This window comes from Macrobrachium nipponense, chromosome 13 (assembly GCF_015104395.2).
Source record: "Macrobrachium nipponense isolate FS-2020 chromosome 13, ASM1510439v2, whole genome shotgun sequence".
NCBI lineage: Eukaryota > Metazoa > Arthropoda > Malacostraca > Decapoda > Palaemonidae > Macrobrachium > Macrobrachium nipponense.
Genome location: NC_087206.1, coordinates 30,506,277 through 30,514,639, shown reverse-complemented (window position 1 = coordinate 30,514,639; position 8,363 = coordinate 30,506,277).

Genomic DNA, 8,363 nt, shown 5'->3' with positions numbered 1-8,363 from the left:
CGCGCGCGCGCGACTGGTAGGTAAACAAATCACTTTTGCTTTCGGCCTGCTGGCGTGTGGACGTGTATCATCGCTCTCTGCCGCTTCATCGTCGTTGCTTTCGCATGATTGTGTTTTTCTTTTTCTATTTATCTAGTGAAACTGAATTGTAAGTACAATCATTTCATATTTATTTCCATTGAATTCAATTGTGAATTAAAGGATCTTGGTTTCACCACGCCCTCCGATTACCCGAGTGCCAGGGACTGAAGGGCGTAAGTGCGGGAATTCATTTTCCCAGAAATGATCCTCGTATTGTGTATGCTCGGTGCCGAGGGCGTGGCGCTCGCTCCGAGCGTATATTTGGGTTGGAAATGTGTAGATGAAAATCGTAAGTAAGTGCTCTTTTCATTTATATTTTTTTTTGACCTGTATGCCCGTTGCCGAGCGAATGCGCTCGGCACGGAAACTTATTCAGTATGGAAGTGGAATCGCAAGTACAGTATTCTTTTTTTTCATTTTTCATATATTATTTTGATTGTAGCAATACTCATTTTGGATCAGTTTCCGAGCTTACCCGGAAATTGATCCTTTCCCATTTTTATTTGAATGAAGTGAAATCGCAAGTGCAGTTCTTTTTCATTTTCATTTTTTATTGAGATTGCATTGTTTACTGGGATCAATGTTTCCGCTATTTCCCGGGAATTGATCCTTCCCCTTTTTATTTGTACGAAGTGAAATCGCAAGCGCAGTATTCTTTTTCATTTTCATATATTTTTTTGATTGCATCAATTCATTATGGATCAAGGTTTCCATAAACCTTGATCCATAAAGGTAAGGAATGGATCCTTTTACCCTTGCGCTCGGTACCGAGGGCGCAAATGCGCTCGATCCGAGCCCTTATTCATTGTGAAGTGAATCGTAATGCAAGATGCATTTTCATTTTATTCCTTATTATTGATTGCATCAATATTATTGGTTCAAGTTCCGCTCAGGTCAGGGAATTGATCCTTATGCCCTTGCATTCGGGCCGATGGCACGATTGCTCTCGGGCTCTTATATTGTTGTTGGGTACATGGGTACTGTGTGGGGTGGGGAACGAGAACCCCCCCCCCCGCTCAGCTCCCACAGATGGCCCTTCCCCTTGGGGGGGGGGGGTTATCGGCGTTCTTCTCCCTCGCCCGATCCGTCGAGCGCGGGGGAGGGCGCTCGGTGCCCGATGTACAATTGTATTAGGGGTCTTCCACTCATTCGGAGAGGGCTCACCCCCCCGCGCGAGGGGACTTCCCCCCCACTAATCGCTACTACTGTTATTTCCGCAGGTGCTACTGCCACGAGGGTGGACCTTGGTGAGGTATGGGCGTCCTTCCATTTTGCAGGGCGTGCTAGTGTCCAGGGCTGCGGTTCTATGTCTGGGCCTACTGCGGTCACCCATGGAGTGGTGACCACGCAACCAGGTGACGACGTCCCTCCTCACCTGGTGTACTCGCCTCACGTGGTAACAGTCTTGCCTACAGCCGCTGTGAAGTGCCGTTCGCCGTACCGAGAGGGGGGCGTGCCGCCGCCGCTCGTGGTTGCCGCGCTGCAGCGACCACACTTCCGCTGCCCTAGAGCTCGCCCTGGACCTGCCGCCGGTACCAGGATGTTGCTGGCTGCTGCTCACTTCCTGTGTTTCCGGTCTGCCTGCCGTACCTGCCGATTCTGGGCTGACTGTCCATGCAGTTGCTGCGCTGGCTGTCCCTGCCGTTGCTGCGCTGGCTGTCCCTGCCGTTGCTGCGCTGGCTGTCCCTACCGATGCTGTGCTGGCTGTGCCTGCTGTTCCTGAGATGCCCATACCTGCTGATGTCGTCCCTGTTCGTGGTGGTACTACCCCAGACTTTGGTCTGTCTGTACAGGTGCGTCCGGGCCCTGTGGCTTCGGCTACAGCAGCCCCGGCTCCGCCCTGGATAGCAGATCTTACGTCTGTCCTGAGGAAGCTGACGAAGAAGAGGAGGAAGGTGTCGTCGTCGTCGTCTTCATCTTCTTTATCGTCGTCGGCTGCCGCCTCTTCCCCTTCGACTTCTAAGGCTTCACAGCCGAGGAAGAAGAAGGTTGCCTCCTCCCTCCTAAGAAGTCTCCCTCGGGAGCTTCTCGGGACCCGTCTCACCTCGGTGGGACGGGAGGGTTCCTTCCGCTGGTCCTCCTGCTCCTTCGGGAGCGGGGCCCGTCTCTTCTTCCGCAAGGAAGAAGACTACGGGGACCAGAGGGGTACCGGCTAACACCGGTACTTCCTCGCCTGGTGTCAGTGGTTCTGCCACTGCATCAGGGTCCGTCTCGGCCTCTCGTTCGCGGGAGGTACCGAGTGTACGGTCGCCTACCAGCGACCGTGCAGCCAGGAACCAGACCTCTGAGTCCGCTCAGCGTCAGGTTCACGGCACGGGCGGAAGACTGGTGACAGCCGCTCACGCGACTCTCACCAGACCAGCTCTCGCTCTCGCGGCAACCAGCTGGCTACCCGGGGACGTGACGGTCCACGACCGGCCACGGGCTGAGGCTGGGAAGAGGTCCTCCCGTTCGCCGGTGCCAGCCACGGCTGGAACCAGCGACGTGACGTGCCGTGAGGACAAGCACCGGTCTCACTGTGACAGTGGAGCCTGCAGGTCGCCTGACCGTCGCTCTCACAGAGAGCGATCGGGTACGGCAACCAGCACCAGCTCTTCTGACACTCGAGATCGGGGCCGCTGTGCTCAGTCCAGCCGTTCTCCACAGCGAGACGGTTCGACCAGGCCTGCAGCTCGATCGCCACCGCGGGTTGACGATCGCCTGCAGCCCTCCAAGCCTGCTGGTTCTGCCAGCGAGCGAGGAGGGAGCGTCAGGTCTGCCTCTCCCGTACCTTCAACCTCCTCGGGTTACACCGGGAGGAGCGAGGTATTGAGGAGTGATCGTGAGGGGTGCGCCCCTCATGATCCCACCACGACGCCCTACGTGCCAGCACGGTTCTTGGACCGGCCAGGACGTATGCGCAAGTGGATGGGGAAGACCGAGAGGGCTGTCGCTGTTCCCCCTCTTAGGAGGAAGGTTCTCGGAATATGCTCTTGTTCGAAGGGCTTAACGGCCCCACTCTGCAAGATGCTGTGACTTCCGAGATCTAGAGGAACTTTGCCGAGGTTATGGCGCTGATTCGTCAGCACAACGACCTCGGGGAAGGATCGCCGCTCCCACCAGCAGAGCCACGTCTCGGCTCGAGTCGTTTTGGGGCCCGAGAGGGAACCCAAATCGACGGTGGGTCTGCCGCGATCGGAGCTTGCCGACTGTGTTGAACCAGGTAGTCTCTCGTCTCCGGACAAGAAGGCTCTCTCAGTTCTGGCCGGTCGAACAAGCTACTTCACTTCCTCTACTGCGACAGAGGCGTTTCTACGTGTCTTCGGACACCGTATTTGAATACCCCTTCGGTCCTCCTGAGGTTTCGACCTCGACGAGGACTGGAATGAGTCGGAGGACGGTATCGGCTCTCTCCTGTCAGGTGTCGATCAGCCCCACCCAGACGACGTTCAGTGGCGGCAGACCCTTACCTACAGTATGAGTTCGTAACCCTCCTCGGGGGAAAACGTTTTCTCCTGACGATACGTTTTCCCAGGCTCTGAGAGGCCATCGCCGTAAGGCGATGGCTGCTCCTTTTCTTCTCCAACTGCTAGTTCCGCTGGGAAGGCGAGCCAGTATCCAATTCCTCCCCCATTCCCTCTCTCCTTACGGCTACGAGGGAAAGGGGAGGGATCCTACAGAGATTTCTCTGTAAGATCCCACGTTAGGGGCTGCGCTACCGGGGGGACCTTCGGGTCCTACCTGACGTAAACCCCGGTCGTTGAGGAGGGATCCTGCCCCTTTCTCGATTCCTACGGGAATCGAGAGGACCACCAGCCGATATCGTTTGACGAATTCGGTGGGGGGTTTCGCAGAGTGCTTAGAATTCTACGGAATTTCTAGCGCACTCAGAGTGTTCGAGTTTTTTACGATCTCCAAACACTTAGGCGAGACCACGGTCCAAAGTGAGCGAGAATCCCCAATAATTGTTACACGATAATCGGGAACCTCGCTTATGCTCGAATTCCTGTAATTTCTAGCATTTGGAAGAAGACTGCTGCTGGAAGAAGAGTATCTCACAGTAGGCGCGTTTAACCTGGAATAGAGAAGAACGGACGGGAACTTCCAGTTTGGCTTGAACTATCGTCTTCGGTATTCTGTTCACCATTGAAGCTTTCCTTTGGGAAAGACTTCTCCTTCACTCTCTTGACTAGAGAACGAAGGTGGTCGATCTCCAATCCTTATTCTCATTCCTCGAGGGGAAAAGAATTTAGGATGGAGGTCGTGGTACAGAACCTACAAAATATACTACGTATATTACCCTCGCGACATGATTCTTTTAACAGTTGAATTGTCCGGGGGGTAGGCGCATACCGTAGTTAACTCTACGGTTTGTGACCGAGACGAATTGTATCTTAATTGAACTGCAACTCGGGGTTGCCTGCAACCTCCCAGCAGTTATCCCAGTTTCGATTTTAGATACTTGGTATTGTCATGACAACACCAAATCAGCTTTTGTATTTACCGAAATCCGTTTCGGTTAAATATAATTGCTCGAGCGTATTCTTTATGCTCGATGGTTCTAGCCGAACGCATTCCTTCGTGGAATAATGGATTAACGTGGCCAAACTCAGGATGACGAGTCACCGAGAGCTACTGCGTATTGAACTGCCTGATAGCGGCTCAGTATCAGCTAGGTCTCGGAGATGCACGGTCGGTTACGTCTCTCTCTCCCCTGGTTTGATTGACTACCGAACCGTATCTCTGCCCAACAATCATGGACTTAGGTCTCTGATTAACGGGGATTCTCGCAATAATGAAGGACCATCTACTGCTGTGACGCTCGATTTCATCGCCTTCGACATTGCGAGAATTTTCAACAGAGATATCTCTTGGACTCTTTCATCTTTCTGTTTACCGCACGGTAACAGAAGTCTGTACTAGTCAACCGCTTCATCGCACCGCGATAATGCGAATGATTTTTGCAGACATCTGAGTTTGTCTTCAAAATATCTCGTATTCGTAGGTGTGCAATTATTCATTGCTCGCCCCGAATTAACAGATATGTCAGAAGACATCGCCTACTCTCCGACCTGACAGCTCTACTTCCAAATGTTCAGCCCATGAGAAGCAGTTCTTCAGGCAGTATTTCCCTGTCTTCATTACTGAAAAGCGCTCCGCTTTTATTGCAACTACGATCCTCACCGGACAGCAATGAATAGCGTTAGCGTTCTCAGTCTTTGTAGCACAGGTTCAGAATCTTGAGAATCCTTCTCTCGGTTCAGCTGTGAAGACGTAGGTTGCATTTTCTGTACACCTTCGTCTTCAACGACACATAGTGTTGTTCTAATTAGCCGAGAATCACTATACTATGAGTTATCTTGCCATCAAGGACCTCGGTCTCTAGAAGGCAAGTGACTTTCGCCTGTTGGGCACATGCCTTAAGAGAGTCATCACCTTGCCTTCTGGCATCGGTGACGAACAAATTATTTGTTTAGTCTCTTGGCATAACCCTTTTAAGGCGAAGGTCACGTGACTTGCTCGGGTGCTTGGACAACTTGCCTCCTACCGAACGCAGTCAGTCGGCAGCTGTCAGAGCTCCACGTCTGTTACGAACTTCGCTGTGGACTTAGTTCGGTTGTTCCATAACAATCTTTTCTTCGTCCTAACGGCTTGTCACAGTACCCATACCATCGACACCCAACATTGAGTGTCGGTGTCCTATCCACTACCGAGAACAACAACTTCGCTGCAGACGGATAGACCAGTATGGGTACAGGACATCACCGAAGTTGAGAAGAGGGATAGGTCATACGACCATTCCCTTCTTTTCCTCTGAGGTAATTGCATGACTTTTACTGCGAAGTCAAGCATCCAGGGATGGGGATTCGTGACGCTCGATTTCGCACCGAATTCGTAGCGAAGACTCTGAACCCTTCGGTTCCTGACGATCGGTTAGAGTCCTTCACAATCCCCTCCCTAATGGACTTCACCGCCTTCGATGCGAAGGAGATGCTGCTTTGTCCTGTGAAAGCGCGACCGCGCTTTCTGAAGAAACTCGACATCCCAGGCTGAGTGTTGAAGACTCTTCGTCAGCACCAAGATGACCTAGAAGTACACTCCCTCGAGTTACACAAGAACTTCTCCGTGGCGCAGGTACTGAAGGCAGGGGTCTGGTACAACCAGACCACCGGCACCTCCTTCTACCTTTTGGATATTGCCCACAGGTCCTTGGATCGTTTTCCTTAGGACCCGTGGTGGCTGCTCAACACGTTGTCTAGCTAACCCATACCCTAGCAGGTCTGAACAGCATCGAGTCCTGGTGTGACTGTAAGAATAGATAAGTGAATGAGAGAGTGACTGGCTTCTCTTCCTATCTTTTTCTCCCCTCTACCTCGTGGGTAGAGGGATACGGTCATCACCTTGCTGGATAAGGACGAGATGCCGGTGAGCTACTCGACAGAGCCCCATCCTATCCCTTTCTTTCACTAGGGATGGGAGCGAATATCCACCACTTCCTCCTACAAGGGGGGGGAAGTGGATGCCAACAAGAGACAAACCATAACTTTATGTTGCCTCTTGCAAATAGGAACTTGTTCTTGTTTGCTGGTACGAAGAGATACGCTTGCCTCTCTCTTAGTACTTGGTCCAGAGGTCTGACCATTGATCCTGCGTGCACACCCCGATCAATCGGACAGAGGCTTGGATCCCTCCCTCGCTCTTACGACCAGGGAGGCATTCCAAGGTTGGGCGAACACCAGTCTGTTCACAAAAGACTCAGATTCCTCCCACCAAGAAGTGAGTCTTCCTATTGTAAAAGGACCGAAGGTTTGTATGCCGTGTCGGAACAAATGACAATTTGTCCAAAATTGCATTTTTCCTAACTATACAAACCTGAGGTCCTTTTACACATAGCCCCACCTCATGCCACCCCTCACTCTGCAGTTTTTGCTTGGGCCAAAAGCAAAAGTGATTTGTTTACCTAGCCAGATCCGCGCGCGCGCGCGCCTGTCGGACAAGCAGTTAACTACCGAACCCTTGTTCGAAAGCTTACGACCTAACCAGCGGCCGCTAGTACCTTCCTATTGTAAAAGGACCTCAGGTTTGTATAGTTAGGAAAAATGCAATTTTGGACAAATTGTCATTTTGTGTTCTTGGTATTAGTTGATAGATGGTGTTGCTCCTTTCCGTCTGCAGTCCATGCTAAGGCAAACTATTCTTGTCCCAGTGGATTGACTGTTCATAAATAGTGAACATTTTCATTTTCTTTGGACTACAGGAGGATAGAACCCACACATCAATTAAGAAAATAAATTTCAATCATTTACTTCATCAGACAACCTCAAGTATCGTACTATGTGCTATCTGTGTGAGTCAGAAAAAAATGTATTTTGGTGCCTCATTTAAAGAACCTTTCTTTACTTTTTTTTTAGAATCTGAACAGAACATTTATGCAAACAAATCTTTTAGAAACTATAGTGGCATCCATAATCCTTGTGTGTTTATGTCAGCAATTGGCGAGTTCTAGCATCAATGTGGCAGTAACTTGTCTAAGAATTAAATTTGTTGCTCTACCTTTGTATGAAGATGGCCTCAGAGAAAGGTACTTACTGTAAAACCATGATAAGCTGTGGGTAAACAGAGAGAGAAAAAGGAAGGGGTTGCATTTTTATCAAAGTAATATATTGCATAAATCACTTTGAAAAGATAATTTGGGGAAGGTAGATTATTGCATTTTACACATTTTTCAGCTTAAAGTATGATGGATGTTGTTTATAAGCATATAGTGAGTTCATATTAAGTGATGTTTATTGGTTGGGACGGGGGATGTTAAGGGTACGGAGCTGCTGTTTTACACCCGTAGAGGTATTTTACTTGTAATTATCCGTATTTCAACCTCATCTGACTAAGCCTTGGGTCAATTCAACTGGATAATCGAGTTTATACCAGTCAAATTATAATGAGGTTTTCTTTCGCGAAGCCCCCTCATTTTGGGACCACCTTGACGTGGTGAAGGGGCTCTCGAACCTCAGGAATCTCTTCCCAGGTTCGAACCCGAGAGTCCCATATGACATTATATATTTTCGAGTAAACTTATGTAGACTTTTCATTTTTTGCCAAAATTTTTGAAAGCAAATAAATGAGAAAACATATCCTGGCTTAACGTGGAGTTAAATCCGAAGCTAAATAGAGAGAACTGTGGTAGATCCATCATCACCCGACAATGTTCGGGACCTGTTTTTCAGGCGGAACTATTCTGTGGAGCTGGACCACGGATTCCAGGGGGGGGCCTGGTTCTAGGAATAGAACTCTCGGCATTCTAT